Source organism: Elaeis guineensis, chromosome 1 (genome assembly GCF_000442705.2).
Source record: "Elaeis guineensis isolate ETL-2024a chromosome 1, EG11, whole genome shotgun sequence".
Classification (NCBI taxonomy): Eukaryota; Viridiplantae; Streptophyta; class Magnoliopsida; order Arecales; family Arecaceae; genus Elaeis; species Elaeis guineensis.
In genome coordinates, this window is record NC_025993.2 from 106,492,230 (window position 1) to 106,502,482 (window position 10,253).

Sequence of the window (10,253 nt, forward strand, 5' to 3'; positions counted from 1 at the left end):
TGTAAATTGCCAAATTTCGATTGAGATTAATATTTTTTTTCTTCCTTATGTCATAATCATGCATATTCCTTCCTTCACCGGTTTGGTTAGTTGGTGATCCGATCGACCGTACGATCGGACAAATGGTTAAAAAAGAGAACATATAAACTTCTATTTTCTAAAATTTTATCCTATCTATAATGGAGTAATGGATGGACAAGGTAATTAGCCTAGTGGAATATCATCCGAAGATATGATTTTGATAATGGGAATGGCATTATTATGTCTATAATGTTATTTAGACAGTTTCATGCTGACTTTGTCCTCACCATCAAATTTTTATCTAGTTTATGCTAACCATGAGAGAGGCATTTAGATGGTTCAATATTTGTGAGAAGCTTCTCATTTTTGCTATCATTCTTGTCTCTAGCCCGAAAAGGTTTCATGGAGTTAATGCCCCCTGTCTTGAAGATGTTAGAGAATGAGTTTGAGACTTATAAAGCACAAAAAAAAAAAAAAAGGAACTAAAATTTATAATAGATTGTTAGATTAAATCATATTGGCCTTATACATGTTTTAGTTGAATGTGGTATAAATTGGCACACCGACATTACAAGGTTTTGATGCTAGCACGAAAGCGACCATCAAACAGATGGATAGATCAGTTGCTGTATTTAATAGTGTTGGAGAAGCGTAGCGAGGTATCGAAGTGGATCTCCAGCCACAAAAATGATCAAAAGGTCATGGAATACAGATTCTCCGATGCTTGAGTCAAACATAATTTCAAAAAAGAAATAAACACTACAATAAATCATGTTCAAGTTGTACAAGCCAATGGTTCTTTGGAGTGTATCTCCCGTACCTAATATTTACGTCGGTTCGGATGGTACCATCTACTTCCGTGGGTTTAACAGATCCGTCCAGTGTCTGGGCTTCGGCCCAGGAATGTACGGCTCTACATCGTTCTTGAGGTGGGCAGGTGGTTGTGAGCAATGTTTGATATGGGCCGACCTGATCAGGCCCACTAGTTAGCGAATGCGCGGTCTTGTACCCGTCACCGACCTCGGTCTCTAACTGGAGGGCCAAGGAAGAAGATGGCTCGACAGCGACGACGATTCTCCGGTCTCTATTCTCGGCGGCGGGCCGGCGGGTCCTCTCCTTCTCGAGGGCGACCTTTTCCTCCCTCTCCGCTTCCGCCGCCGCTTCCCGCAGCACCACCGGCAGCACCATCACCTTTCGTCATTCACCCGCCGTCAATCGCCTATCAGGTCGTGATCCCATCTCCTCCTTTTTTCTTTCTTCTGCTTCTTTGTCTTCTTTCCCCCTTTTAATCTCAAGTATTTCAAGAAAAGATATCATCTTCTCGAAATTAGTAGAATGTCGATTTCGAACAGTTCCTCTTTTTCGTTCGTTCTTTCGTTTCCCTGAAGAAAATGATTGTATATTTGTAAAACTTCTCTTTCCTGTAGGATTTGTAGATGGAGGTTGATTTTTTTAGGCTGAGGTTTTTGGAGGAAGGGAAGAAATCAATGGATATAGCAGAGAAATTTTGGCCGATTGGCGTTAAATGAGACAAGATTATGGTTCTTCATTGGTCAGATTTCTTCACTAGAATTTGATGCAGAGGCGAAGAGGGAGAGGATATGGTGGAATATTGGGGGATTCTATGCTGGATGGAATAGCGGATCTGAGAGATCAGGTTTGAGAACTATCCAATAATATGTTTCACGATGGAGCGATTAGCTTTTGCAAGGATGAGAAGAGATATTGCATTTGGAACTGATGGGATACCCCATGGAAATCACGATGCTCATTGGACTGGTATGACTTGGATCTTGAGTGATAGAAGAATGCCAAATGAGTGGAGGGAGGGCATAGTGTGGCAAATATACATGGAAAGAAGTTTTGGAAGAGAAACTTAGGCTTTAAATCCAAGATTTAACACAAGCAGGAAAACAATTGCTTCATTTAGGGCATGTTTGGTTAGAGGAAGTTGGACTCTGTAATGGGAATGGGAATAAGAATAAATGACTCCCATTTTAGCCATTTGATTGGGAGGAGTTTCATTCCCATTCCGATTCCATAGGGGAATAGAAATGCCTCCATCCCTCAAAATCCAATCACTACCATCCCTTAGTATTCAAATCCCATTCTGATTCTAGTTCCAATTCTGATCATGAAGCAAATGCATTGGGGGATGTGGCCATTCTAATTCCCATTCCAATCCATTCCGATTCTGTTGGTGATTCCGATCGCAAAACAAAAGCACCCTTAGAGAATTTCTACTATAGAAACAATGACAAGGTGAAGGTCCAAATTCTGTTATGGTGACCAAATGGTTCATGGATTATAATTGTAGAGGGACATGTTTCAGATTCAGTTAATGTAGAGAAGTTTCCAGATAAATCTTTGTCATTATTCTTGATTATAACTTTAGCATGGTTTCATCTGAAAGTTCTGTCTAATTGTATACATGTACTTAACAAGAAATTCTAATAGAAGATCAATGTTGGTGATATTCTACTGATTTTCAACGGCTTTTGCTTAAATCAATGGTGATTGTAAATTGGTGCATGAGCTTCTCATTGCAGTAGCATTTTTTAATGAAAGTTTTGTCAAGTTGAGGTGCATTTCCAAGTTTTCTTGGAGGCACATAACCCTCGCACAAGGGAAAAGTTATGCCTTAAACATCTAATGTGGTATTCAATGTGTAGATCAGATATAAATATTGGATGTTCAAGGCATGAATGAATCAATTTTTGGTCATGTTTGTTGTTATCTTTTTTGGTACATATGTTTGTTGTTATCTTTAGTTGATGGATTCCACCAAAAGATCTGAAAGTAAGGAGGACCACTATTTGAAATTATGTAAGGAGGACCACTATTTGAAATTATGTTTAGCATTTACCTCTTAGTTCTCCTAGAATTTTTCTTGTGTTCAATGTCTACTCGTGTAGTCGCATCAAGAGTATATATGTAAGGAAGGACTTGTCCAATATCATGTTTGTTTCCAAGCAAAAGCTCAAGGAGGAAAAACCTACTGTCTCTGAGCCCTGTCTGATTACTGCCATGCCGAACAGGTGCACCAACACAAGTGGGTGTCCAGTTATTTTTTCTTTTGATTGGCAACTTCTTGCATGGTTTCGCATGAGTAGGTAGGGGCACATCTTGGAAGCCTATGGGGATTCTAAACTATATCCCTTGATGCATATGGGTAAGAATTAAAATCATGTATCTGATGGTTGTGCCACCAAGGTAAGACTTTGGTTGGGCCTTGTGATATATATGACCTAGCAAGGCTCATGTACAAAGATGTTCTTCACCTTTTACACATGAATTCAAGAGTCTTTTTTCTACCCAGTGATCATAAGCAGAACTGTGAGCTTTAGAGCAATCCTTCCCATCCAGAGGACCTTTCTCACTTGTGATTCCTTGATGAAGATATGGCATGATGTTCTGAACCGTATTCTCTTCTGCTGGCAGGATACTACTAGTGTTGTTGGGGATGAGTTTTTTCTCCCTCTCCACCATGTTCCCTAGTGCCTTTCTTCAAATCCATTCCACTTGTTCATGCCTCAACGTCCATCAGATATCAAGCTTGGTTCCTCTTCCATTGTTTTCATTTGATCTTATATAGTGACAAGAATAGGATGATATAAATGGATTCTAATATGGAAGACTTGCACAAAGTGCTGAAACTTCTAGTTCAAGTATGTTCCTCGTCTTTCTTTCATTGGATGCACCTTCTCCAATCCTGCCTTGAGATTAATTTTAATTTGCCTTTTCATCTTTTGTTCCTTAGAGTGAGTATGTGCTAGTTATATTATTTAGAATGAGAATCCTAGGAAGAAGACTGTGGGTTAGATTCCCATAGCCATGTATTTAAGCTCAAAAAGTTCATATAGTTTTTCGTCAAGGGTTGCAAATTGTACAGGTTGATTGGGTTAATTACCAAATCTGACCCAACTTGACCATCCAAGTGTTGATATCTTACTTAAGCATTGTCTCACTCCCAAAATTTCGACCCAAATAGAATTATGCTCATGTTTTTGGTTAAATAGGTTTATATTGTTATATGAGTTTTTGATTGTAGTTATATAACGTAGTTTGGCTTGTTAAAGACTACGTCGCATGCTGAAGCTCTTTATAGAAATATGGATTAGGTTTAGGATTAACCATGCTTGAGGTTCTATCATAAAGAATCAAGTTCGATTTGAGGTTTGAGCCCTCATCTTGATCCTGATCCACCTCAAAATTTGATCAAGGTTTTGAAGCCAAGATCAACTCAAGCCGAATATATAGTTCCAATCATGGTAAACCACGAGTTGGTTCAGGTAGGGTTCGAGCTAACCTGACACAAGTGGTACCCCTTTTTTTGTTAGTTTCCGTACTAGCCATTACACTAGGTCCATGGTCTAAGGGCCTATATGGTAGCATGAAAAAGGCATGGAAAACTAGTCTTATCTTGGAAAAGCCTTTTGCTATTGTTATTATGCAAGATAACATATGAGGAGTGATTTTACATACTTATTGAAAATTTTATTTTTATTTTTCAAAACAAAAGTACTCGATGATGAAAAGCTCCACTTTTCCAGAGGTAGATCTTTCCATTTTCAAAATGCCAGTCTTTGTAGCAAATCAAGGAAATGAACAAAGAACTTTTCCCTTTTCCAAGAAAAAGAATAATCCTTTCTTTTCCTTTTCCATTATTTTCTTTGAAATCGACAAACCCTAAAATCCAGCTTAGAATTTTGTTGTGTTATTGTTACTATTATTAAATGGCAATGGTCCTCATCTCTTGGGAATTGACAAATTTACAAGTAGCTAGACTTGACTGTACAAATTTTAGCCTTACATAAACTTAGGGCTGGCAATTCGTGTTCACGGGTCGTAAACGGATCGTGTCGACTTGCAGGTATAACACAGGTTAGTTCAATCCGAGCACGACCTGTTTAATTAAATGGTTTGATCTGTGAAACACGAATACAACATGAATATACACGGATTGACACGACACGATCCGTTTGACATGATTAATAATCATGTTGGCGGGTCAAAATGAGTACACGATCCACCTAATGACCCGTTTAATTATTTGACTTATTTACAAAACTAAAATAATAAAAATTTAGTCAAAAAAGTAGAATAATATAAAAATAATGTAATTATCTGCTATGCTAATTCATAGCGCTAAATTCCATCGTTGTTTATTTTAGGTTAAGGTTATAATTTTTTGATTGTTCTCATTTATCCTAAGTAATCTTAAAATAAATATGTTAAATATGTTTAAAGGTGTCATGTAACTCGTTAACCTATTTTAATCCATTTAGTTAAACGGGTCAAAAGGGGTTACGCAGGTCAACCCGCTTGGGACACGAATTTATCGTGTTAGACACGAATTTATTGTGTCATAAATGGGTCAACCCATTTATGACCGAACTCATTTATTCCAAATCTGAACCTGCCTAAGTACATGTCGTATCGTGTCCGTATCAACGGGTTGTGTCGAAAATTGCCAGCCCTACATGAATTGATGTGCAATTTGACATCTAGTTGACTCTATTTTTTCTTTTTTCCTTTCTTTTGACCACTTTGGTATTCTTGTCAAGCTCATTTGGCAAGAGTCAAAAAGTGTATGCCACCGATCGACTATCTTAAAATATGAAAATTTTGCTATTTAGATAGTTATCTAGCATAAAGCTGAGGACTACTATTGAGCACCAAATGAACCCACCATGTACATGTCCATCAAAAGAAGTTCAAGAAGGGCCTGTTGCATTGAAAGAAGTCCAAAAAGAGCCTGTTCCATCACAATTCTCCTCTTACACGACCTCATCCACAAAAGCATCAAGATGAGCTAGGACACACTTGGAAACATGTTTTTCATTTTTTTTTTTTACTAGAGCAAACAGAATCGACTGCCAAACATATATATGCTTTTAGAAATCTGAAAATAGAATGGGAACAAGGTTTCTGCTTTCTTTTTTAAAGGAAAAATGAAAATAATGCCAAATGCAGCCTAAATTTCAGCAAATACGGAAAGTTACTGTTAGCTAATTTTCAACCTATTGTATGCAAAACAAGTCCCTGTACTTTATGGGATTTACCATTAACTTTATATTGGATTGTTTGCCAAATGTTGGAACTGGGACTACAATATCCATATATGCCAAAAGAAAAAAACTACTTAGGATATGTGTTTGCCAGGATCCTCAGATTGCTTCTGAAGTTTTCCAGATCAAGACAGCTTATCTGGAATTTCTGCATCTATTAAACCGTTGAGGTGTTGAGCTTCTAACTTCATTTTTTCTCCCTAAATACTGTAATCTAATTCTAAACCAATCGATCACAAAATGCCCTTTTACAAATGGACAGAGAATGCTTTTATTTTATGCTGAGCATATGATAATATGTTTTTTTTTTTTTTTAATGCTGAGCATATGATAATACCTGTGGGCTTTCTGAATTCTCTCTTTTTCCCCTTTTTCTGCCAAGACACCTGCAAGTCATGTATTGATCTCTTTCTTTTTTTTACCATGTGTGCTTTTTTTGCAACCTTCAAAGAAACATGATTGTGGATAGTGGTAAATCATTGAAGACTTGAACCTAGTTATAGGAAATGCTTGATTATGAGCAAACCATGTCAAGTATTATGTTTGATTGCTTCTTTTTTCTCCCTCTGAAACTCTGAATGGTATATTTGTCAGATACAGTTCAGGAGCATCAGAATGCATGTTTGTCCACTTTGTTTCTCTTAATTCATTATTCCCTATTTTGAATTGCAGTTTAAACTTCTTGGCACTTCTGGGCTTTCTGGATCCTATGTGGAGCGTAGATCATGAGAAACATCATGGAAGTTGGCTGGGCTTCTGTATTGCCTATTAATAGATGTTTATGAACTGTGTTTTGAATGGGACAATTGATCAGTTCGGGCTCAATTTATACTTACAAGCTGAGAAAAATCTTTTCAGAAAAATAGATATGCTTTTAGCGGTTGTGAGTGGGAAATGCCATTCCTTCTAGTCCCCAAAATTTCAATTGATATAGCATGAGGTTGCCATTGCTTTTATTACAGCCATGTGATGGGATGTATGTGCCATGCTATACTGGTATGTCTTCTTATTAGTTGATCTTCTATTGCTTATGATATACCATATTTTCCTTTTGTAGTTTCTATTATCTTTCCAAATTTTTATTTGGCCTATTCAAAATGCTCTTAATTTGAGGGTAACTGTTATTTGAACGTATGCAGGCATTGCTTGACAAACTGAGAACTGAAAACACCCAAATTTTTGGAAAATATGATTTCCTTGAGCTCTGGTATGTGGAGCAACTTCTTAACGTCCTATAATATGGCTGCAGAATTTGCATGTTGACATATGTTAACTAAGCATAGTCTGTGATTTTAGTCTTCTATCCATTTTTTCCCCAGACTTATATAGTCAGCACTCTTTGGAAAGCCATGCTATCTTCTCTTTTTGTGGTAGCTGGATTGTTTCTCAAAAAATCGTTACACTTCTGGTTTAGTTGCTGTATTGGTGAGTTCTATCTTCTGCATGATTTAATTTGCACAGAACTAGGGAACATCTGAATTGAACCATCCTCCCTTTGTTAGTTCAATTATTCTGTACAATGTAGTTAATAATTTTTTTTTTTAATATTGAATATTCACAGTTATCTTTCCATTAGTGTTTCTAGTACAGAGCTGATATGCGAGTTTCTATACTAAATGCGATGGGAAAATTGATAGTGGGTTCTTTTCTGATTCCTTCTACTGCTGAGTAATAACGTATTAATTCTTGTATCCAGACAACCGATCACGCTCCCTTTTTGCGTGCATGAATGTTAGTTGTGCTCACTCCATGCAACTACTTGGTCTCCTGAGATTCCTTAAAATAAATGCTAAATATGGCATAATATGTATATTATAATGATAATTATTCTCAAAAAATATAACAATAACAATAAAAACCACTATTTGCAGAGAGTTCATTCTCAACTTGTCATCTGAGAAATCTGATATAGCTTACAGTGCTGATCTCCTAAAGCCACGTCAATTTACACCTAGCACGCCTAGCAACAATAGAAGATATGTGTAATATGAATGCATTTTAAACTCAGCAAAGAGCCAAATGGGCTAGAGTCTAGGTTATAGTTTTATTGATTGGGTCAATTGCAGTCTTTTGTGAATGGATAATACAGATATTAAATGGTCTTCTCATTCTAAGCAGGGGTTGGGGAGATCAGTAACAGCCTACAGTTTGATTCCATTGCACATCAAAGTAATCAGCAATCTCATGCTATCGGGAGAGCAAAGTTTATACGATGAGAAAAATAGAAAAATCATAGCTTGTGTTTTCTAAGAAGTATAATGTATATTTATTTTTTTTATGATCAAGATTTGCCATACCGGTCGGTATCATATCATATTGGATATATCATATAGGATCGAACTAGGAGAGCAAAGTTTATATGATGAGAAAAATAGAAAAATCATAGCCTGTGTTTTTCAAGAAGCATGATGCACATTTGTTTTTTTTATGATCAAGATTTGCCATATCGGTCGGTATCATATCATATCGAATATATCGTATAGTATCAAACTAGTATATAGTCTTGGTACCGTATCGATATTTGAAGCATCTTGTCATCTTGTATGATACCATATATCGGTATGAGACGGGAAATCTTACTTACAATATTCACTTTTACATTCTGCTCTTTTGAATATTTTATACAGGACAGCTAGAATCATCAAGAGCGGCAGAATTTGGCATCTATGAGGTGATACTTGGAGGAAGCTCGATTTGAGCGCGCAAAGGCTCCTCTAATTCTCATGAACCCTCTTCTTGTTGATGCTTATTTCATTCTCATTCTATGTTGGTACTCTCTTTTGATCAGCCATCCTTTCCATCAATAGATACATATCATTCTCCTCAGAGATTGAATTCTGAGCATCCGACATGCGAGGAGAGCGGTATGTGACAGTTAACCAACCGTCTTCTCTACTTCGTCTCATTTCAAGGAGGTGGTGGGCCTAGTGGCAAAGCCGGTGCAGTTAATGCATATTTGATCAACCCCAGCTGCCTCAAAGAGACTGGCGATATTTGTACCTGGGGGGGTGAAAAGGCACAGGGAGCGGCCATTTGTCTAACAAGGCTTTCCAAAAAAAATCACCTGGCCACTAAAGTCTCCATCAAAGCAATTAAGATAACAGGATCCCCCATCTCAGCTTGGGAGAGCAACACTTGTGAAGCACATGAAAGTCTCTCTCTCTCTCTCTCTCTCACACACACACACACACACACACACACACACACGTATACTGTAGCATTTGTCACCGACGTTGAGGAACAGGGCTTTCACGCTGTTTTCAGTGACAAGTCAAAAGGAAGTTTTCAGTGAAAGGTCTCTCAACCTTCCATGGGCGGCAACATTATTTCATACCGCAAGTGGCATTTTTTCTTGGATGTTTGGTGCACCGATTTAATGTGACATGGAAGAATAACATTACCTCTAAAGAAATGGAAGACCAAATACATGATATATATTGGTAGACATAGACAAGTACTTATCCATTGGTTCTGTTGTACTCTTTTCCTTTTGTGGTAGTGCTTTTTTATTTTTTTGGGGGTACAATGGTAGTACTTAATTAAGAGCAGCCTTATAGTTGATGGAAAAGAAAGAGTCCATACGCGTTTGTCCTTGAGGAAATACAATGATAGACACACTATGATGATGTGAATAAACTCGAGTACTCCTGGTTGCTTCAGAAAAAATAGCGATAGCAATGTATTGTTCTTTGCATTATTTTACTCGCAGATCTTAAAACGGAAGGGAGAAAAAGTGCGCATGGATATATATATATATATATATATGTGTGTGTGTGTGTGTGTGTGGACATTTTCTATATATATATATATATATATATGTGGACATTTTCTAACTGCGAGCACTATTTATGTGTTGTTTGAAAGAACAGTTCAATGCAGTATGATCATTGAACTGGCTTGGAATAAAAATTTCACCGGACTGACTTAGCCATGTGAAGCTGTTTTTCGAGCAAAACGGACTTGGTTTTATAAAGAGGATGCTGGTTTTCGGTAGAAACACATTACCTGGCTATATGAACTCGGGTATCATTACTTCATCTAGTTGGCAATACTGGATTGAGGAAAAGATGGTCTTTGTATTTGCTCGAGAAGATCGGTCCAACACTGTTGTGTTGAATTAAGGCAGCAGGAAATGCAAATAGGTGGGAGAAATAGAAGAAA

At 37.2% G+C, this 10,253-nt stretch overlaps 1 long non-coding RNA gene across 3 annotated transcripts; it reads left to right on the forward strand.

Annotated features, from left to right (window-relative positions):
- Positions 1-1,009: 1,009 nt before the first annotated feature.
- Positions 1,010-9,564, forward strand: LOC105038326 (uncharacterized). Of its 3 annotated transcripts, none has more exons than XR_002163858.2 (4): positions 1,010-1,247; positions 6,765-7,088; positions 7,232-7,517; positions 8,720-9,564. It is a non-coding gene; the product is annotated as an uncharacterized lncRNA (long non-coding RNA). The 3 variants fall into 3 exon arrangements; XR_012141745.1 differs by having other exon boundaries at positions 1,023-1,247; positions 7,232-7,299; positions 7,412-9,564; XR_012141741.1 differs by having other exon boundaries at positions 1,031-1,247; positions 7,232-9,564.
- Positions 9,565-10,253: the final 689 nt, after the last annotated feature.